Source organism: Giraffa tippelskirchi, chromosome 13 (genome assembly GCF_054371585.1).
Source record: "Giraffa tippelskirchi isolate mGirTip1 chromosome 13, T2T-mGirTip1v1.2.pri, whole genome shotgun sequence".
Taxonomy (NCBI): Eukaryota; Metazoa; Chordata; class Mammalia; order Artiodactyla; family Giraffidae; genus Giraffa; species Giraffa tippelskirchi.
The window spans coordinates 55,724,967-55,748,463 of record NC_137287.1 but is presented as its reverse complement, the minus strand read 5'-3'; the positions used below and the strand labels follow the sequence as shown (position 1 = coordinate 55,748,463).

The following is a 23,497-nucleotide window of genomic DNA, read 5'->3' as shown; positions in this document are numbered from 1 at the left end:
AGGAATAAAAACAGGCAGATAGAGCCCAGGCAGAAACCAGTTCTGATAGAATCCATGTGTTTCATTCCACCAGGAGATCAATCACCTCAACAGATAGAGAAAAGAGGGATGCTCCCCCCTCACTCTGTATTCTCTATGGAAAGTTTAGCCAAGCTTCCCAGCCCCACAGATGGCCCCAAGCTTTCCCATGCAGCGGCAGGATCTGCAGGGTGTGACAAGGGACCACAGATACAACAGGTCAGAGTGAAGAAATGCCAGCTGTGCCTGGGTGCCCAGGATCACTTCCCTCAGTGTTTTCCTGCAAGTGGCTGCTCTGGGTGCCTCGTCATTCCCTCCACGGGTTGGGAACTCAGCCTGCCACCCCCTCCTTACAGACAAACTGTCGTCCATGCCTCTGCTCTCAGGGACAGATATCCTGAGAACCATGGTAGGAACCACTTTACCGAGAAGCCCTCATGTTTTACAAGGGCAGATCCAGACAGAGGTACTGTTTCCTAGCCCAAGAACCACCAACCTCAACACTGTTGGGGACCCCCGAGGATGCTAATTCCCCACAGGATACAGTGCATTTGCACCCGACAAGTCACCTCCATGAATATATAGCATCTCTCCCTAAGACGTGGAGAAGGCAATGGCAACCCACCCCAGTACTCTTGCCTGGAAAGTCCCGTGGCCGGAGGAGCCTGGTAGGCTGCAGTCCATGGGGTCTCTAAGAGTCGGCCACGACTGAGCGACTTCACTTTCCTTTTTCACTTTCATGCATTGGAGAAGGAAATGGCAACCCACTCCAGTGTTCTTGCCTGGAGAATCCCAGGGACGGGGGAGCTTGGTGGTCTGCCGTCTATGAGGTCGCACAGAGTAGGACATGACTGACGCAACTTAGCAGCAGCAGCAGCAGCTCCCTAAGGCAGGGCTTCCCTAGGGAACTGGTAGGAGGCAGAGAGGAATCAAAGGAACCAAAGGAATCAAAGGGAAAAGCAAAGGGTCCCAGGACAGGACCAGAGCACTGGGACATGCCGACAGCAAAAGCTAGACAGATGTACGGCTACTTCCCACAGAGCAGGCAGAGCAGGGAGGTAAGTGAACATGGGCAGGTGAAAAACAAAGTCAAGTGGGAAGCTGCTATATATCACAAGGAGCTCAACCCGGTGCTCTGTGATGATCTAGAGGGGTGAGATGGAGCAGAGGCGAGGGGGGCTCCTGAGGGCGGGCACATGTGTATACTGATGGTGGATTCATGTTGCTGTAGAGCAGAAGCCAGCGCAATGCTGTAAGGCAATTATCCTCCAATTAAAAGTAAAAGAGCAAAAATAGAAAATCAGTACACATCCCCTATAGGCGGGGTCTTCTCCATTTTTCTTTTTTAACCAAAGGAAGATTAATAAAGGTCTTGTAAGTCTACAGAGGCTGTGTCCTCACAGGTACATGCTTACACCCACTCCACTAGTTACTAGCTCTGTAGTCCTAGGCAAGGAGCTTGACTTTATTGAGTCTTAATTTCAGCATCTGTTTTCAAGAAGTTAAGTAACATAGGTGAGAAAATGTGCTAATGCCTGGCACTCTGAAGCTGTTCAGAGTATATTAGTTTGCTTCTGCTAAAGTGAATTGCTTCATACACAGTAATTTATTTCATACATTCGGAGATCATGAGAATTGGTCAATGTCTTTTTAAATCTTTTTAAGGAAGGCTTTCAGTTCTGTTCAGTCGCTCAATCGTGTCCGACTCTTTGCGACCCCATGAATTGCAGCACGCCAGGCCTCTCTGTCCATCACCAACTCCCGCAGTCTACCCAAAGCCATGTCCATCGAGTCGGTGATGCCATCCAGCCATCTCATCCTCTGTCGTCCCCTTCTCCTACTGCCCCCAATCCTATCCAGCATTAGGGTCTTTTCCAATGAGTCAACCCTTCGCATGAAGTGGCCAAAGTATTGGAGTTTTAGCTTCAACATCAGTCCTTCCAATGAACACACAGGATTGATCTCTTTTAGGATAGATTGATTGGATCTCCTTGCAGTCCAAGGGACTCTCAAGAGTCTTCTCCAACACCACAGTTCAAAAGCATCAATTCTTCGGCGCTCAGCTTTCTTCACCATCCACCTCTCACAACCATACATGACCACTGGAAAAACCATAGCCTTGACTAGACAGACTTTTGTTGGCAAAGTAATGCCTCTGCTTTTAAATATGCTATCTAGGTTGGCCATAACCTTCCTTCCAAGGAGTAAGCGTCTTTTAATTTCATGACTGCAATCACCATCTGCAGTGATTCTGGAGCCCAAAAAAATAAAGTCTGACACTGTTTCCACTGTTTCCCCATCTATTCGCCATGAAGTGATGGGACCAGATGCCATGAGCTTAGTTTTCTGAACGTTGAGCTTTAAGCCAACTTTTTCACCCTCCTCTTTCACCTTCATCAAGAGGCTCTTTAGTTCTTCTTCACTTTCTGCCATAAGGGTGGTGTCATCTGCATATCTGAGGTTGTTGATATTTCTCCCGGCAATCTTGATTCCAGCTTGTGTTTCTTCCAGCCCAGCGTTTCTCATGATGTACTCTGCATAGAAGTTAAATGAGCAGAGTGACAATATACAGCCTTGACATACTCCTTTTCCTATTTGGAACCAGTCTGTTGTTCCATGTCCAGTTCTAACTGTTGTTTCCTGACCTGCATGCAGGTTTCTCAAGAGACAGGTCAGATGGTCTGGTATTCCCATCTCTTTCAGAATTTTCCACAGTTTATTGTGATCCACACAGTCAAAGGATTTGGCATAGTCAATAAAGCAGAAATAGATGTTTTTCTGGAACTCTCTTGCTTTTTCGATGATCCAGCGGATATTGGCAATTTGATCTCTGGTTCCTCTGCCTTTTCTAAAACCAGCTTGAACATCTGGAAGTTCACGGTTCATGTATTGCTGAAGCCTGGCTTGGAGAATTTTGAGCATTACTTTACTAGCATGTGAGATGAGTGCAATTGTGCGGTAGTTTGAGCAATCTTTGGCATTGCCTTTCTTTGGGATTGGAATGAAAACTGACCTTTTCCAGTCCTGTGGCCACTGCTGAGTTTTCCAAATTTGCTGGCATATTGAGTGCAACACTTTCACAGCATCACCTTTGAGGATTTGAAATAGCTCAACTGGAATTCCATCACCTCCACTAGCTTTGTTCATAGTGATGCTTTCTAAGGCCCACTTGACTTCACATTCCAGGATGTCTGGTTCTAGGTGAGTGATCACACCATCGTGATTATCTGGGTCATGAAGATCCTTTTTGTACAGTTCTTCTGTGTATTCTTGCCACCTCTTCTTAATATCTTCTGCTTCTGTTAGGTCCATACCATTTCTGCCCTTTATCGAGCCTATCTTTGCATGAAATGTTCCTTTGGTATCTCTAATTTTCTTGAAGAGATCTCTAGTCTTTCCCAATCTGTTGTTTTCCTCTATTTCTTTGCACTGATCGCTGAGGAAGGCTTTCTTATCTCTCCTTGCTATTCTTTGGAACTCTGCATTCAGATGGGAATATCTTTCCTTTTCTCCTCTGCTTTTTGCTTCTCTTCTCTTCCCAGCTATCTGTAAGGCCTCCTCAGACAGCCATTTTGCTTTTTTGCATTTCTTTTCCATGGGGATTTTCTTGATCCTGTCTCCTGTACAATGTCACGAACCTCTGTCCATAGTTCATCAGGCACTCTGTCTATCAGGTCTAGTCCCTTAAATCTATTTCTCACTTCCACTGTATACTTACAAGGGATTTGATCTAGGTCATACCTGAATGGACTAGTGGTTTTCCCTACTTTCTTCAATTTAAGTCTGAATTTGGCAATAAGCAGTTCATGATCTGAGCCACAGTCTGTTCCTGGTCTTGTTTTTGCTGACTGTATAGAGCTTCTCCATCTTTGGCTGCAAAGAATATAATCAATCTGATTTCGGTGTTGACCATCTGGTGATGTCCACGTGTAGAGTCTTCTCTTGTGTTGTTGGAATAGGGTGTTTGCTATGACCAGTGCGTTCTCGTGGGCTTTAAACATTCATAAATACAAAAAGGTATAGGTATTTCCCTGGTGGTCCAGTGGTTAAGTCTGCCTTGCAATACAGGGGATGAGGGTCTGATCCCTGGGCAGGGAATTAAGATCCCACATACTGCAGTGTAACTAAGCCCCCAAGCCACAACACTGAGCCCGTGCACCATATGGTCAATGAAGACCCACGCATCTGTATGCTCAGTTTTGTCTGACTCTTTGCGACCCCTTGCACTGTAGCCTGCCATACTCCTCTGTCCATGGGATTTCCTAGGCAAGAATACCGGAGTGGGTTGCCATTTCCTACTACAGGAGATCTTCCCAACCCAGAGATCAAACCTCTGTCTCTCGTGTCCATCTCCTGCATTGACAAGCAGATTCTTGACTACTGCATCAGAGTTAAAAATAAATAAATACACTTAAAAAAAAAAAAACAAGAGTATAACGAATCCTCATATTCTCATCACTCGGTTTCAACAACCATTTTCTAAGCACTAATTTTGTTTCATCTGCACCCTTCCCTCTTCCATCTTCCAGATTATTTTTAAAGCAAATGAACTCAGATATCATACCATTTAATCCATAAATATTTCAGTAGATCTCTAAAAAAACAAAACAAAACTCTTTATAAAACAATTATAATATACTTATTATACCTTAAAAATTGCCAGGAATTCCTTTGTGTCATCAAAAATCCAACTGGTGTTCAAATTTCCAATTGTCTCATAAATGCATTTTTTTTTATGATGTTTGAGCCAGTGTCCACATGAGTCTCTCACATTGTGGTTGAGAATCTGCCTCTTTAGTCTCTCTTTAGATTCCACGCTCCCATCCTCACCCACATCTTTTATTTTCATTTGCAATATTTTGTTGGAGAAATGTGGTTTGTCCTGTAGAGTTTCCCATTGTTTGTAGCTTGCTGATGTATCCTCATATGTCCTCTGGCTGTCTTGTAAAGTTTGTGGCTTGATTTTTGGCAAGACCACTTCCTAAGGGTGGTTGACCAGCATTTTTGAAATGATGTTTTTTAAGTGATTTTCTTGGAGATTCCAGAAACAAGAAAGATTTATGTTGATCAGGACGGCTAAGACAGTGTCCTAGCCCAGTGTACAGTGGTGACTAATAAAGCTCACTCTTGTGGCTAAGTGCTAACGTATTAACATACAACACAGTAAATAGAAACTTTAGAACTAAGTCTAATTGCAGGCAGCATTTTAAAAGGTGCTCACATCTGTAACACCTGCTTATATTACCTAAATAAATTAAAGATGTATAAATGACATCTCCTGATAGTTTCCTGATGACAATGAAGTATACTCACAAAGCTGTTTTCTGAGAGTTTTAAGGGGATGTGTGCCAGGCTGTTGAGAAGACTCTACGTGAAGTAAATGGCATCTACTTCAAATAGTGATGCTCGCTCCACAGTAGCTTCTCCACTGCAAAGCTGCTGCATGGAGTTTTATCAGCTGTCAAGCTAGGGTACCGAATTGTGGACATTCAGATTCCCAATCTAGATTATTCAGCTTCTGGCATGACCAGGTGGTACAAGTATGGAATTATGGTGGAAAGAAGAATGAATGGATGGATGGAAGGAAGGGAGGGAGAGAAGGAGGGAATGGTTCGAATATTTGTTGTCCCAAAATTCATATGCTGAAATCTAACCTCCAAGGTGGTAGGAGGTGGCACCTTTGACGGGTGATGAGGCCATGAGGGTAGAGCCCCCAGGATGGGTTTAGTGTCCTCATAAAAGCTCCCCAGAGAGCTCTCTCACCCCTTTCTCCAGGTGAGGACACGGTGAGAAGACACCATCTATGAGTCAGAAGCTAGACCCCACCAGACATCAAATCAGCCAGCGCCTTGATTCCAGATTTGCCAATCTCCAGAACCATAAGAAACAAATTTCCACTGTTTATAAGCCACCCAGTCTATGGTATTTTTCTTGCAGCAGCCCAAATAGTCTAAGACAGGAGGGAGGGATGGAGGGATAGAAAGAAGGAGGGAAGAAAGGGAGGCAGGGAAGGAAGAGGGAGGGAAGGGAAGAAGGAAAGAGAAAAGGAAGGCATTTGTCACCAGTCTATTCTCAGGGCACTGATATTGTCCTTTATTTAGAGTCACCTTGGTAGTCATCTACATCCTGAGTGTACTAGTCAGGGTTCTCCAGGGAAGAGAACAGCATGCATATATAAAGAGAGATAATATTCCTTATAATAAAAATAAAAAGAATCAGCTCACATGAATACAGAGAAAGTCCAAAATCCACTAAGTGGGCAGGCAGGCTGCAGGGCCCCAGAGGACCAATGCTCCAGTTCATGTCTGAAGGCTGCCTGCTCTAGAAGCAGGAAGAACTGGTGGGGCAGAGACCGTCTGCTGGAGAATTCCCTCTTGCTCAGGGGAGGTCAGTCCGCTCTATTCAGGCCTTCAACTGATTGGATGAGGCTCACCCCCATCATGGAGTACAATCTGCTTTACTCAGAGTCCACCAATGTAAATGCTCATCTCATCCAAGAACACCCTCATGGACACACCTAGGAGAGCATTTGACAGCATCTCTGGGCACTCCAGGGCCCAGTGGAGTTGATACATAAACACGAGCATCCCTCTGAGAAGCTAAGAATGTTGCCCTGGCTACAGCTTAGTTATCCCACATTCTGCTGGAAGAGCCTCATCTTTGGCTGGTCCTGAGACCTGCCCTGCTCTCTGGGCCTAGCACTGGGCCCTCCACTCTCCCAAGCCACCCCCATGGAAAGTCCTGAAAAATAACTATTACACTGAACAGAGGCTCTGTGGCAGGAGTGAAGGCGTCACCTCCTCCCTTTACTCAAATCTCATTCTTCTTTCTGAGGATTTTTTGTGTCCTGTGGGAGGAGGTCATGGAGAGGACGTGACCACCAATTGACCTATGTGCTGGACCCAGGCGATCAATGCTCCGCTGTCCTCGGAATGTACATCATGCTCCCCACGCCCACAGCAGGTGCTCCTCCAAGGACACGGCCTTGGGAGACTAAGGGGCTACTGAGAGCTTCTGGAAAGAACGCAAGACCAAGCCCCACTAAGACTCCCCTAGAAGCTTTAAGATTCTGGTGGGGATGGAGATCCACTCACGCAGTGACTGCCAATACATGCTATGTAAGTTCCTCTGCTTATCACACTGCCACCTGCCTATCTTTCTTCAGCCTCTCCTTGCCCTCTCTGTACGGGGGCCAGCTTGGAAACCAAGAGCTTACTTCTTTGTTTGGGGGCATAATGTGTAGGGAAACTTGTTGCATTTTAGAAAAACAAACCAGGCTTCAACCACCTGCTGATCTGATTGGGTGGGGACCCCTCTCACCATGGCTTCTGGCCTGGCCCAGAAGCCCATAGAGAAACTGCATAAACAGCCCATTTGCAGCTGTCTTGAAGACTAAGGTCTTCCCTCATGGCTCAGTCAGTAAAGAACTCGCCTGCAAGGCAGGAGACTCTGGTTCGATCCCTGGGTCAGGAAGATCTCCTGGAGAAGGGAATGGCAATGCATTCCAGCATTCTTGTCTAGAGAATTCCCTGGTGGGCTACATAGTCCATGGGGTTGTAAGAGTTGGACAGGATTTAGCGACTAAATCACCACCAGAGGACCAAAGACCCTCTCAATGAAAATAAATGAAAATGCTAGGTTAAACTTTCAACAAATGTTTTCAATGCACCTTTGACAGAAAAGACGATCTCAAAGTCAGCTCATATGCGGAGTTTTTGCCTTGGTAGATGCTTGGGGGCCAGGGGCCAGAGATAAAACCCTGTTCATGCTGGAGGTAGGGCTCTACAACTGGCACCCACCCCCAACTCCGCAAGGGCAGATCATCAGAAATAAGAGGAAGGAGGCACTCTCCCAATGTACACAAAGAAAAGGCAGCAAAACCTGCTTATCTCGACCTTGGCACTGAGTGGAAAGGGTAAAAAAAAAAAAACCTGCCCTTCGAAATTGTCATCAGAGACCAGAAATCAGGCAGATTTGGGTCTGAATTCACACCTCCCCACGGTGATCTGAAAGGTTCAGTGGGATGTTTAAGTTTAAAGTGGACAAGTTTGCTGAGACCCCCAGGCTGTTGGCAGAAGAGATATTCTCTGGAGGAATGCATGACCATCCAGACCTTGAAGAAATTCCATAGATTAAGTAACCAGGAAAAGCATCACTCACAAAAAAGGACCTCTAAACACAGAAGACAGCAAACATAGGTGGCAGGTCAGACTGGCCAGTATGTCCCCAAGGCTGGAATGGTCTGAAACTGATCTTTAAATGATGCTTGCTGTTCTTAAAGATATTAATGAGAAGCTTGAACATAAGAGCTAGGAACCAGAGCCTCTAAGGGATGACCAAGCACATTTGAAAAGACACAAATTTTGTAAACATAAGAAGACATCATCATTTTAAAATTGTATTGAGTGATTGAAGAACACAATGGAGACCACCAGTATCCGATTGTAGTCGTGGGGACGGGGCGGGGATGTGTGTGCTGAAACAGAGGCCGGCAGGAATGAAGTGGGGGGCAGCACAGAGGTGGGCTTAGCTGTGGTAACACATTCACCCAAAAGGCATAAGGTCTCAAATGTAACACAGGCTTACTTCTTGTTCATAAACTGCTCAAAGCAGGCACTCTGTTCACAGGGTCATTAGGGCCCCAGGACCCTTCCATCTGGTGGTCCCACCACCCCCGGACCCTCATTTTCATTTGAAAACAGGTGAAAACAGATCCTGGGGATGCCCCTGTGTCTGCAAAACCTTAGAAAAGGCATGGTTTGCTTCTGCGCCTTTTCCACTGGCCAGAACTCACTATAGCCCCTTGTTTCTCGTGTTCTGGACTTTTATCTTTTCATCAGGAGTAAGTAAGTGCCATTTCAGCATTATTAAAGTCATGAGCTTTTGGGTTGGACTCATCATTGTGATACTTAAAGTAATAAAACTTTTAATATAAACCACCAGTGCATGATGGAGTATTGTACCATTTACTCAGATTTTCATTGAGTTCTCACTTTTCTGTTTATAAAGGAAAACAGGCAATTCTTATATTCTTCTTTTCTTTGCATGAGGTTTCTGCTTTGTAACTGAATCAATGCATTGCTCACATAATTTACGGTATATTTATTACACTTAGAAGGTTATGCTGCTGCTGCTGCTAAGTCGCTTCAGTCGTGTCCAACTCTGTGAAACCCCGTAGACAGCAGCCCACCAGGCTCCCTTGTCCCTGGGATTCTCCAAGCAAGAATACTGGAGTGGGTTGCCATTTCCGTCTCCAATGCGTGAAAGTGAAAAGTGAAAGTGAAATCGCTCAGTCGTGTCTGACTCTTCGTGACCTCATGGACTGCAGCCCAGCAGGCTCCTCCGTACATGGGATTTTCCAGGCAAGAGTACTGGAGTGGGTTGCCATTGCGTTCTCCATAGAAGGTTATAGTGGCCCATAAATCCTTAAAGACGTTAAGCTGAATTTTCTTTTATGTGGACCATTTTAAAAACCTTTATTAAATTTGTTACAATATTGCTTCCATTTTATGTTTTGGTTTTTGGCTGCAAGACATGTGGGATCCTGGCTCCCCAACCAGGTATTGATCCCACACCCCCTGCAGTGGAAGTGCAAAGCCTTAACCACCAGACCACCAGGACAGTCCCTAATTGAAGTTTTTAAAGAGTTAATAAGTAAATAGCTGTTGAAAAACAATGCATTTGTGCTTTACAAGACCATTCATATGCTTGTTTTTTCAACACGTGCTGGACCTCTGTCAGGAGGACTGATTTCAGCCTCAGCTGCTCTATTGTCTGGGGTGGGTCCAAACACCGCATCACCTGAGCTTCCTTTCATCTGTAAAAAAGGTACCCAATAGATGCAATGTCACAAATTCCAACATTTAGAAGCCATGAAAGACATTGTTTTAATCCCCCTTTGGCTTCCTGAGTAAGAGAGGTGTGGAGAAATCACAACTAAGTTAGGTTTGTATAAATAATAAACAATCCTCTGTCCCTTTCCTACAAGGAAGTAGAGAAAGCCGAGTGGCAATAAACCACGTCATGCGGGACTTGTGAGGTGGATCAGTCATTAAACACAGATCAGAGCAGATAGCGAAGCAAGTGATCGTCAGCCCAGCCCATGATTCCTGTGCTGGAATCACGTGGTCTCTCATTTCCTGGAATTGAATCACAACAGAAGCAATGTGCTTCCCTTATCAAGAGAGTCCGCATGATAAGTCAGAGCTCCACTTCCTCTATGGCTTGTCCCCACCCCACGTGACAAGTTCCACACAAGACCTTTGCACAGGGCTGCTCTTTCAGGCAGCTCTGTGGCCCCATTGGGTCAAGAGGTCACTCACAGTTACACAAATCAGGGATTTTCCCAAAAAATGCAAGGGAGCTTCCCTCCATCTGCTATCTCCTTAAGTAAACTATGTGAAAACCCAGATTAGCACAATTTTGTTTATACAAGAAGTCTTCACTTTGAGAAATGACATGCCTCCCTAGTGCATTTAAAACAAGTCAGTTTCCCAAACTATATTTTCACCAGCACTCAATATTGTTAACTACATATCTCAAACAATCAGAGAGGAGACATTGACCATTGCAAGTAAAGGTGAAAGAAAATATCTTTATTAAGTCCTCAAACATCCAGGCACCAGGCCACATGCCTCACATATGTGCCAGAAATAAATCTCAAGTCTTGCAATCTATGCATGCCTAAGTCATCACATCACCTTCTTTCTTCAAATCAAAGTCAACTCCAAGTCACTGGAATAGTGAAAAGTCCAATAGTGGATGCTCCTAACTGTTCCACATCTTCTCCAAGGTTATAAAAAGGCACACAGAGCTAAACACTCATCTCCTGTCCACACACACACAGCCCATTGAAGTCCAGCGTCCAGTGGCTTCCAATGCCAGGCTTGGGTGTAGGAAGCAGCAGAAGGAAGATGGTATCTTCAGTTGCCAAGGTCCAGCTTGCATGGTACACCACACGGTCATGCCCTCTTGATGTCTCCCCACCTTCCCAGATGTTGCCAGAGGGAGAAGAGCAGGGTCCCCCTATTCACCAGACCCCCCCGATTCCTGTCCCTCCTGAGCCATTACTTTGCTCTCAAAGGCAACAGCTTCTTTCTAATGCCTACGGCATAATCCCCTCAAGAAGCCAAGGCTTCCAGAACCCAAATCCAACAAGGAATCTAGAACTCAAATATGGGAAGAAAGGAAACCTAGTTGTATGTGGCTCCTGATTTCCACTCACAAGTCTGGCTTTGCTGAAGCGTGGGCTTCTGGGTGACAGTCAGTAAGAAACCAGCATGACAAGATGCTTTGGGAAAGGCCGCTTCATTTGCTTCTAGTTTTAGAACTGTTCTGGCCCAGGAGAGTCTTGCTGAGTTGTGTCCTGAAAACATCACGTTTGACATTTCAAGTCAGCATGGGGTTAATAAGCATTTGCTAGGAACGCAGAAAGAACACTGCCTGAAAACACTGGGATGGACTTCACTAGTATAATAAAATGGACCCTCCGGAATCCACTACTTGTTCGATGCTTACAAATATTTATTGAACATCTACTATGTATCACATATTGCTGAAGCCTGGCTTGTAGAATTTTGAGCATTACTTCACTAGTGTGTGAGATGAGTGCAATTGTGCAGTAGTTTGAGCATTCTTTGGCATTGCCTTTCTTTGGAATTGGGATGAAAACTGACCTATTCCAGTCCTGTGGCCACTGCTGAGTTTTCCAAATTTGCTGGCATATTGAGTGCAGCACTTTAACAGCATCATCTTTCAGGATTTGAAATAGCTCAACTGGAATTCCATCACCTCCACTAGCTTTGTTCATAGTGATGCTTTCTAAGGCCCACTTGACTTCACAGTCCAGACCACCTGACCCGCCTCTTGAGAAACCTGCATGCAGGTCAGAAAGCAACAGTTAGAACTGGACATGGAACAACAGACTGGTTCCAAATAGGAAAAGGAGTACATCAAGGCTGTATATTGTCATTCTGCTTATTTAACTTCTATGCAGAGGACATCATGAGAAACGCTGGGCTGGAAGAAGCACAAACTGGAATCAGGATTGCCGGGAGAAATATCAATAACCTCAGATATGCAGATGACACCACCCTTATGGCAGAAAGTGAAGAACTAAAAAGCCTCTTGATGAAAGTGAGAAAGGAAGAGTGAAAAAGTTGGCTCAAAGCTCAACATTCATAAAACTATTATCACGGCTTCTGGTCCCATCACTTCATGGGAAACAGATGGGGAAACAATGGAAACAGTGTCAGACTTTATTTTTGGGGGCTCCAAAATCACTGCAGATGGTGATTGCAGCCATGAAATTAAAAGATGCTTACTCCTTGGAAGGAAAGTTATGACCAACCTAGACAGCATATTTAAAAGCAGAAATATTACTTTGCCAACAAAGGTCTGTCTAGTCAAGGCTATGGTTTTTCCAGTAGTCATGTATGGATGTGAGAGTTGGACTGTGAAGAAAGCTGAGCGCCGAAGAACGATGCTTTTGAACTGTGGTGTTGGAGAAGACTCTTGAGAGTCTCTTGGACTGCAAGGAGATCCAACCAGTCCATCCTAAAGGAGATCAGTCCTGGGTGTTCATTGAAAGGACTGATGTTGAAGCTGAAACTCCAATACTTTGGCCACCTCATGCGAAGGGTTGACTCATTGGAAAAGACCCTAATGCTGGGAAGGATTGGGGGCAGGAGGAGAAGGGGACGACAGAGGATGAGATGGCTGGATGGCATCACCGACTAAATGGACATGAGTTTGGGTAAACTGCAGGAGTTGGTGATGGACAGGGAGCCCTGGCATGCTGCGATTCATGGGGTCACAAAGAGTCGGACATGACTGAGCCACTGAACTGAGCTGACTATGTATCAGGCACTATGTCAAATGATGACCTGGAGGAGGGCATGGCAACCCACACGGATCATACACGACCGAAGCAACTTAGTACGCATGTCAAATGATGATGTAATACAGTCTCCCATTTGCAGCATTCAAAGCAGACAGAATCATTGTGTGATTTGCACACAGAAATAGAGGCATTCCAGATGTGAAGGGCGTGAAAGTGACAGATCCTGCCCTGAGGTGGTTGCATCTAATCCCGTCAGACACAAACATGGCATGAAATACCTGGAGAGTCATTAGGGCAAACCAGGGGTACTAACAGCCTGCCGCAGTGGGGACTCTGAAAAGGCCAGACATTTTTAAAGCCATCTCGGTAATCGGCCTGAGTGAGACCTGAGCTGGGGTTTACACTGTTCTCTCATTGTAAAAAAATGTTTTAGTATCTATTACAAGCAGGCTCTGTGCTAGACTCTGGGAATACAAGCTTAAAAAAGGTCAAAATTCGTGCCTGAAAATGCTCACTCAAGAGTAAAGGAAGAGGCCAAGAAAACGGAACTGTCAAACAATGTTTTTAAGTGCTGCAGTCAAAGCATTTTTATGATTGACAGGACTGTAAATCAGGGCAGTCGCTGTGGAAAACAGTATACAAGTCCCTCAAAACATGAGACCTACCATTTCATCCAGCCAGCCCACTTCTGGGTATATATCTGAAAGAATGGAAAATAGGATTGCCAAGAGATATTTGCACACCCATGTTCATTACAGCATTATTTACAGTAGCCAAGATGTAGAAGCACGCTACGTGTCCATCAAAGAATAAATGTGGCTTGTGATTTATATACAGTGGACTATTATCCAGCCTTAAAAAAAGAAGGAAAACCCTATCATATGTTACAATATGGATGAACCTTGAGGACATCATGCTAAGTGAAATAGCTTTCCAGGTGGTACTAGAGGTAAAGAACCTGTGTGCCAGTGCAAAGGTAAGAAACATGGGTTCGATCTCTGGGTTGGGAAGATTCCCTGGAGGAGAGCATGGGAACCCACTCCAGTATTCTTGTCTGGAAAATTTCATGGACAGAGGAGTCTGGTGGGCTATAGTTCATGGGGCTGCAAAGAGTCGGACACGACTGGGCACAGCACAGCACAGCATCAGCAAGTGAAATAAGCCAGTCACAAAAGACAAATTGCATACTTCCACCTATATGAGGTATCAGTATCGTAAGATGAAAAAGTTCTGGAGATCTGCTATAGAGTGATGTATATATACCTAGTATTAGTTCACTCTACATTTAAAATTGTTAAGAGGTTATAAACAACAAGGTCTTACTATATAGCATAGGGAATTAGTCAATATCCTGCAACAAACCATAATCGGAAAGATTATGAAAAATAGTCTATTAGTATATATATAACTGAGTTACTTTGTACAGCAGAAACAAACACATTATAAATCAACTATACTTCAATAAAGTTTTTTAAAAATAAAATTGTTAAGATGTTAAATTTATATATATTTTTTAAGCACAATAAAAAAGACATATTTTTAGGCTTTACCCTTGCCTAGGAACCTGGGAGATTTTCAGAAAGGAGACGCTGTGTCAGCCAAGCAGCAGGCTTCCCAGGTGGCGCAGTGGTAGAGAATCTGCCTGCCAATGCAGGAGACACAGGTTCGATCCCTGGGTCAGGAATATCCCCTGGAGGTAGGAAATGGCAGCCCATTCTAGTATTCTTGCCTGGGAAATCCCATGGACAGAGGAGCCTGGTGGGCTACAGTCCATGGGGTTGCAAGAATCAGACATAACTGAGCAACTGAGCACACGCATGCACTCAGCTGACCTGTACAGAGAGGGTAGCAGTTAACCAGGGAAACAAGGTCGGGGAAGGGGTTCTAAGCTGAGGAAACCCCCACAGCTCATAAAACTGAGCAAGTTCTCAGGGAGCCAAGGCTGAGCAAATTGTGCTTAAGGGTCAGAAGTGGTGAAATCAAAGAGAAGAGGACTTGGGGCCAGTAAATTGTTACCCTTTACCTGCCCCAGCAGATGGAATGACAATATCCTTGGGATGATCGATGCCAGCAGAGGCTTGAGTTCCCTCTCAGCAGCCCTGGACTTGGCTGTGGGTGGCTCAGCAACGACACCCCCAGGAGGCATGGCAGCCCCCGAGGCGACCCCAGGCCTCCCAGTGAAGGTCTCTCTGTCCTGACCACGTAAGTGCAGCCACCTGTGATCAGCCGGCTCACACCTGCCTATCAATCCTAGTCAGGGAGATGGAGCGGGGGAGCAAGGTACAGAAGCACAGAACAAACCCTGTCTGCCTGTGGAGAGAAAAAACAAGAGCAAAACTGGTTCACGACAGCAGCAACACAGCCTTCCTTGGAAAGTTACAGGCAGAATGCACCCGCACGGGTCTTCAACCTGGGTATCCCCGAGGGGTATGAGCCATGGGCATTCGGCTGACCCCAGCGCTGTCCAGACCACCGTCCCAGTCCTACAAATCAGAGTGTGAGGAAGAATAGAATTTGAAAGTCCTGCATGCCAAGCGATAAAGAGGCGGCAAACACAATTTGGTTCTTTCACTTTAGCAGAGAAAGAAATGAAATCAGTATGAATCAGCAAGGGTTTCAGGCTCCATGGCAAATACAGAGATGAACACACACATACATGCTCAGGGAACCTAGGATGAGGCAGAGGAAATGAGACATTATACAGATTATGGAAACAATGGTTGGTGCAGCACAGTAAGCTCTTCAAAATGAGCAACATCACTGAGGCACCAACTGCTGGGTTCTTTTTTGGCATCGACAGATTCGGGAAGCCTTCAGGAAGCCTATGGTTTAGGGTGCCTAGAAGACTTCCCCCCTGGAAGATCACCCCCGTCATTTAGGACCATCACATCTGGAATGTGCTGAGCTTGATAAAGATGGTGAGGATGAAGGATGTGCTGATGGATGAACAGATAGACCATGGCCTCTTCCATCCTCCACTTTCTTCCTCAAGCCCACTCCACGGGCATCACCCCAGGACACTCTAACTGGCACCCTGCAAGGAAAAACCTCCAGCTCATGGGGCCAAAACACAGATCTGAGTTTGGCTTGGCTTCTGCCCGCATGTCCCCAAGCAGGTCACAGAATGTACTCACAGTTCCTTTTAGCTTTGCTCAAGAGGTCAGACTGATTAACGAGGTCAGACTGGTTAAGAAGCCTCCTCCTTCTCCTTCTGGTAAGTTCCTTAACTAAATAGAACCCAGTGGCTCATGGTACTAGCCCAGTGATTGAGAGTCACTTTGGTTTGAAACACAATTTATATGCCTGTACATTCACATTCTGGACAGAGGAACAGACTGATGCTCTGAGCAGAGGGAAGAGGGGCTACTCTTTAGGCACATGTGTGATTCAGGCATTAAACAAAACTGGAGTGCCTGGAGAAGAGCTAGAAACACCCCCAGAGGAGAAAGAGGACCCCTCAATGATGTGATGGGCGGAAAAGGCAGCGGGCACAGCTCTGCTCCTGCCACTCCCGCAGCCTCCCATGCACCATTGTGGAGGGACTCTCCGTCCACAGAACAAGTCCCTGGCTCCTGTGCAAATGCCCTGAGGCACGTCACCGCATGTGCGCAGAAACAGGTCTGCCTGCACCTGCCCTCCAGCTGCCCCTCCCAGTGGCATCCTGCCACAGCTCCTGCAGCAGAAAACAGCCTGTTTTCCTTCCAGGGGCGCTGAACCCACAGAGTGCTGCAAAGAGGGGCCCTGGCTCACCCTCTCCTGACTCAGGGTCTCCTGCTCCCCTTGTCTCTGAAGCAGCCCTGCTCTCTTCCCCAGGTCACATGAATGTAGCCCTTACACGTTTTCCTGTTTTGTTTGTTTGTTTGTTTAACTATTACAATGTTGTGTTGGTTTCTGCCTTGCAACAATGTGAACCAGCCATAATTACACATTGAGCCCCCCTGCCTCCCCCATCCCACCCCTCTAGGTCATCACAGAGCGCCAGGCTGGGCTCCCTGTATTATACAGCAACTTCTCACCAGCCATCTGTTGTACACAGGATAATGAATATATGTTGATGCTACTTTCTCCATTCGTCCAACTCTCTCCCTCCACCGCTGTGTCCACAAGTCCATTCTCCACATCTGTGTCTCCATTTCTTCCCTGCAAATACTCATCAATACTGTTTTTCTAGATTCTATATATATGCATTAACATAATTGACATACAATATTTGATTTTCTCTTTCTGATTTACTTCATTCTGTATAACTGGTTCATCCCCCTCACTAGAACTGACTCAACTTATGAAAAAAATCTACAAACAATAAATTTTAGAGAGGATATAAAGAAAAGGGAACCCTCCCACACTGCTGGTGGGAATATTAACTGATATAGCCATGATGGAGAACAGGACTGAGATATTTTGTAAAACTAGGACTAAATCTACCATGTGACCCAGCAATCCCACTACCAAGCACACACCCTGAGAAAGCCACAGTTCTAAAAGATACATGTACCCCAATTTTCATTGCAGCACTATTTACAATAGCCAGAACATGGAAGCAACCTAGATGTCCACCGACTGATAAGTGGATAAAGAAGAAGTGGTACGTATATACAGTGGAGTATTATTCACCCATAAAAAAGAACAAACTTGAGCCTTTCCATCTTGTATCTGCTCTCTCCCTGGTGCTCAGACGTCATGCCTGTGTCCCTCCTTAGAAACAAGGAGCATATTTCAGTTCCTCCCAGGAAGCTGTACAAAATAATTTCTCCCATGAAAGGCTCTTCCACCAACCCCCCAAGCATATCAACCACTGCAAATGCACAGCAGGTCTGGGAACACGGGGTCACCATCCCCACATTCAGTAAATTCAGAACCTCAGTTCACGCTCTGCTGGAACACAGAGAGAAATCAACAGGCATCAAAACACCACCCACTTACCGATGATGCCCCAGGAAGCCTGGCTGATGATACGGGATCCAGACTTCATCTCAAGACTGGGATGCTCTCTTCCCTATATCTTTGTGCTCTACGGGTGAGGTCGAGTCTTTAATCGTCCCTTTGCCTCAGGTCTGGGAGTTCCTTTTACAAATGGAGTAGTTTCCAAGGCATACCCGATAATACCCGCAGAGATCAGTCTAGCAGTTCAGTTCAGTTGCTCAGTCGTGTCCAATTCTTTGCAACCCTATGGACTGCAGCACACCAGGCCTCCCTGTCCACCACCAACTCCTGGAGTTTACTCAAACTCATGTCCATTGAGTCGGTGATGCCATCCAACCATCTCATCCTCTGTCATTCCCTTCTCCTCCTGCCCTCAACCTTTCACAGCATCAGGGTCTTTTCAAATGAGTCAGTTCTTCACATCAGGTGGCCAAAGTATTGGAGCTTCAACATCAGCCCTTCCAATGAATATTCAGGACTGATTTCCTTTAGGATGGACTGGTTGGATCTCCTTGCAGTCCAAGGGACTCTCAAGAGTCTTCTCCAACACCACAGTTCAAAAGCATCAATTCCTCGGTGCTCAGCTTTCTTTACACAACAACTCTCACATCCATACATGACTACTGGAAAAACCATAGATTTGACTAGATGGACCTTTGTTGGCAAAGTAATGTCTCTGCTTTTTAGTATGCTGTCTAGGTTGGTCATAACTTTCCTCCCAAGGAGCAAGCGTCTTTTAATTTCATGGCTGCAGTCACCATCTGCAGTGATTTTGGAGCCCAAAAAACTAAAGTCTGTCACTGTTTCCATTGCTTCCCCATCTATTTGCATGAAGTGATGGGACCAGATGCCATGATCTTAGTTTTCTGAATATTGAGTTTTAAGCCAACTTTTTCACTCTCCTCTTTCACTTTCATCAAGAGGTTCTTTAGTTCTTCTTCACTTTCTGCCATAAGTGTGGTGTCAACTGCATATCTGAGGTTATTGATATTTCTCCCATCCATCTTGATTCCAGCTTGTGCTTCATCCAGTCCACCATTTCTCATGATATACTCTGCATAAGTTAAATAAGCAGGGTGACAATATACAGCATTGACGTACTTCTTTCCTGATTTGGAACCAGTCTGTTGTTCCATGTCCAGTTCTAACTGTTGCTTCCTGACCTATCGATCAGTCTATAGAGAGTACCAATTTCAGTCCATAAAGACATACTAAAAAAAGCCAACTTCCAACCTCCAGTCTGGTGTGTGAAGGGCTTGGGATTTGTCATCACCACCCTCCCAACAAGAAAAAAAAAGCTGAACAAACTGAAGATTGATGATTCTGGTTAGATCCCTCAGAGAACTGAGATTGCAGAGCAAACTGCTGCCCCCCAAACTGGAGAGACAGACAGGCAGAAACAGAGCCTGACAGCTTTCCAGGAGGGAAGCCCGCAGTTGTAGCCAACACCTGTAGGGACACATGAAGCTGTGATGGGCTAGTTGCTGGAGGCTCAGCGGGGACAAGCTTGAGAACTAAAAATGTTAAGGGCATCCAGGCATTGAGGGGTCCTGGTAGCTCAGTTGGTAAAGAACCTGCCTGCAATATAGGAGATCCAGTTTCGATCCCCGGGTGGGGAAGATCCCCTGAAGAAGGAAGTGGCAACCCATTCCAGTATTCTTGCCTGGAAAATCCTGGACAGAGAAGCCTGGCAGGCTACAGTCCATGGGGTTGCAAAGAGTCAGACGCGACTTAGCAACTAATCCACACTTTTGTGAGTGTTCCCCCCAGGAATTCTACAAGTTCTCACTATGAAGATCAGATAGAAATCCCCTCTTGTTTTTCACAGAAGGAAGGAAAAACATTGTGTTCTCATTAATAAGACCTGCCCTCTATCTCAGAAGTTAAGCAGCTGAGGCTTTACCAAAACCAGACTGACCTGGGCTCTAGTCAGGCTCACGAAAAGACTGAATTGTAAGCCTAGAAAACACTCTCCCTCCCCCATACCACCCACCTCTTCGGCAGGGCTCCTGCATAATTCCAGGGGATTACAGTTGAAAGAACTGCAAGCCTCAGACTCTATTTAAGGAGTCTTTCAGGAAAGCCAAGACAACAGAGGAGATGAAAATAAGAGCATTAAAGGAAAGTTTAGCTTCTGACACACAGCAAACAGTAAACACAGCATAACACCTCGCCTGATGAACATAAACCTCACACCAAAGGCCTGTCTACCTCAGGTCCTTCTGATACAGTAGATCTGACTTTCAACAAAAAAATTACAAGGCATAATAAAAGCACCCCTCTCCCAAAATCCAGAGTTTAAAATAACAGTGACTAATCAGGGTTCTAACGGAAAAGGTAGACGCCATGCAAGAACAGATAGGTAATATAAGCAGAGAGATGGAAACTGCAAAAGAGAATCGAAAAGAAATGCTTGAAATAAAAAACACTGCAACAGAAATGAAGACTGCCTTTGATGGGCTTATCAGTAGACTGAACATGACTGAGGAAAGAATCAGGGATCCTGAAGAGGTGTCACTGGTGGCTTCCATAACTGAAAAGCAAAGAGAAAAAATAATGAAAAGCATGGAGAAGAATGTCCAAGAACTGTGGGGCAGTTACAAACAGTGCAACAGACACACAATGGGAATGCTAGAAGGGAAAGGAGAAAAAGAAACAGAAAAAAAATATTTGAAGTAATAATATCTGAAAGCTTCCCCAAACTAATGACATATGCCAAACCAGATCCAGGAAACTCAGAGAACACCAAGTAAAATAAATAAAAAAAAAAAAAAACAAAAACTCCTCCTAGTCATATCATACGTAAGCTGCAGCAAATCAAAAATAAAGGGAAAATCTTGAGAGAAGCCAGATGAAAGAAAAAATATCTTACCCTAAGAGGAATTAGGATAAGAATTACATTGATCTCCTCTGCAGAAATCATGCAAGCAAGAAGACAGTGGAAAGTGTCAGGAAGAAACTAATCAACCTAACACTCTGTCTCCAGTGAAATTGTCCTCTAAAAGTAAAGAAATAAAGACATTCACAGAAAAACAAAGGATGAAGAAATTTATCACCAGTAGAACTGCCTTGCTAGAATATGAAAATAAATTCTTCAGAGAGAATAGTGATATAGGTTAGAAACTCAGGTCAACATAAAGAAAGGAAGAGCATTAGAGGAGAAATAAGTGAAGGTAAAAATGAAGTATTTTCTTATTCTTCATTGATCCTTGTTCAAAATCATAATTGCAACAATATATTTGGTGCTTATAGATTATGGATAAGTGAGTGAATCTAAACAAGGTTATAAAATACAGGAGAGAAGAATTGGTATTACTCTGTTATATTTGCACTATCTATGAAGCAGTATACTGTTATTGAAAGTGGACCTGAATTAGTTGTAAACATATATTGCATTATCTAGGGCAACCACTCAAAAAAGTTAAAAAAAACAAAAACAAATATTGAGTTGGTCAAAAAGTTCATTTAGGTTTTTCCATAAGATCTTACAGAAAAACCCAAACAAGCTTTTTGGTCAACCCAATATAATTGATATGCTAAGAGAAAAGATAAAATGAAACCATATATAATGCTTTGTTAAAACCAGACAAGGCAGGGAAAGGGGAAAAGGGGGAAAAGAAATGAAGAACCAAGGGCAATGAATAGAGGACAATTACAAACATGGTAGATATTAAACTAACCATAACAATAAACACTTTAAATTGAATGGTCTAAGTACATCAATTAAAAAACAGAGGCTATCAGAGTGGATTGAAAACAAGACCTAATTAAATGCTGCCTATAAGAAATCTACTTTAAATTTATATATTTATTTTTTGGCTACACTGCATGGTTTGTGGAGTCTTAGTACCCTGACCAGGGATCAAACCCAGGCCTCTGCAGTGATAACACTAAGTCCTAACCACTGAACCACCAGAGAACTTCCAAGAAACCCACTTTAAACAAAAAGATACAGATAGGCTAAAAGTAAATGGTTATAGAAAACTTTGAAAGCCTATGCATTTCTGGTAGGAATATAAAATGATGCAGCTGCTGTAGAAAACTGCTTGGCAGTCCTGCAAATGCTTAAAATTATCACGTGATTCAGCAATTCTACTTTGAGGTTTATACTCACAAGAATTCAAAGCAGGGACTCACATAGATACTGTACACTGATGTTTCAGCAGCATTATGCACAACAGCCCAAAGGGAGAAACAACCCAGACTCCATCGGTGGATAAATAAACCAAACATATTTGTACATACGATAACACATTTTTCAACCTTTAAAATGGAATTAAATTCTGATACACGTTACAACATGAATTAACCTTGAAAACGTTATGCTAAGTGAAAAAAAGTAAAAGGCTGTCACCATATAGGACAAAAAAAAAAAAAGAAAGACTTCTGTGTGGCAGAAAGAAGGAAGGTATGCAGAGAAGGCTCACTGGAACTGTGTCTTGTGAAATGAGTGCAGTTTCTCCAAAGAAGGGCATTTTAGGTGGAGGAGGCAGCTGAGCAAAGATGGTGCAGCAGGGAGGTCACTAGTCAGGTGTGACTCGTGTGTGATGTGGACAAAGGGGAAAGTTCTAGAAGACCTTGTCCCCCCCACCCCCCGTATCTGCCTATTCTGACCACCTGCAAAGCCCAGATTCCTCCAAGAACCCACCCTACACACACCATGTCCCCGCAGGGTACAGCCCAAGGTCTAAGGAATCTTTACAAGCACAACACTGCCTGGCGCAATGCCTGCCTTCCAAACAAACCTTGATAAGTCAATACCAACTGACTCTGGCTTCATTTACGTGATGGTAAATGAAGCCAGTCATGTGGTGTTTGTCAAACAACTGGAAATTGTACCCCCACTCCTGCCCCCGTAGCTGGTTAATGGTCAGTCTCACTTCGCTGCCTCATGCTGTCTGGCGGGAGGCTCCATATGACTCAGGGCTCTGCTGACATTCCAGGATGTCACAGGAGGGACACTCCCTCCAGACGTGACCCCCAGCACACAACTGTGAGCACCAGCAGGTGAGGGGTGGGAGGGCCTTGCCCCTCTGGGTGTGCACTTAGCAACCTGATTTCTGAAGAAGAGAAGGAAAAAATGACCCAAGACACTTGGTGCTTCTCCAAATGAATTTATATCATAATGAAAGGGAAAAATAAAATATGGCTCACTTTTATAAGCACAGATGCCTTTTTGCAAGCTTGATGGGAACTTTGGATGACTACACAGAAAGAACATTTCAAACCTTCCAAATTTCTATGCATATGCGCATTAGATTTTTGACCATTAATGTTCATAAGATAATATTATAATATTAAGCAAGAATTGTCATTTTAAGAAGCAAGCACTTAAGATATTTAAAATGAGACATATATATGAATACAAGACTTAAATAGGCTTAAATATAGACTACATAATGGTAGATATGGAAGATAAAAGCATTTCGGAGTAAAAGCAATAAGAAGTTATTAGCTTTATGTGGTGGAGACCTGGTGGAGAGCCGTGATCACCTTACAAATAGTAGTGATCGCACCTGACATTTATTAAGCAATCACTGTATAACAGAGACTTTGCGAAGAGTTCCATGTATTTCCTCATTTCATGCTCTCCAGAGTGCTCCAATAGCTGTCCTACTATTATCTCATTTTACAGATGAATAACAGAGGCCTGCATTAGGTCAGCCAGGGTCAAGGTGACAAAATCCAGCCCTGTGTTCCAGTCTGAGCCTAAAT

At 44.4% G+C, this 23,497-nt stretch overlaps 1 long non-coding RNA gene across 1 annotated transcript; it reads left to right on the top strand.

Moving 5' to 3' along the window:
• Positions 1–10,600: 10,600 nt before the first annotated feature.
• Positions 10,601–22,305, top strand: LOC145532149 (uncharacterized). Its single transcript, XR_014073042.1, has 2 exons — positions 10,601–11,916; positions 18,957–22,305. It is a non-coding gene; the product is annotated as an uncharacterized LOC145532149 (long non-coding RNA).
• Positions 22,306–23,497: the final 1,192 nt, after the last annotated feature.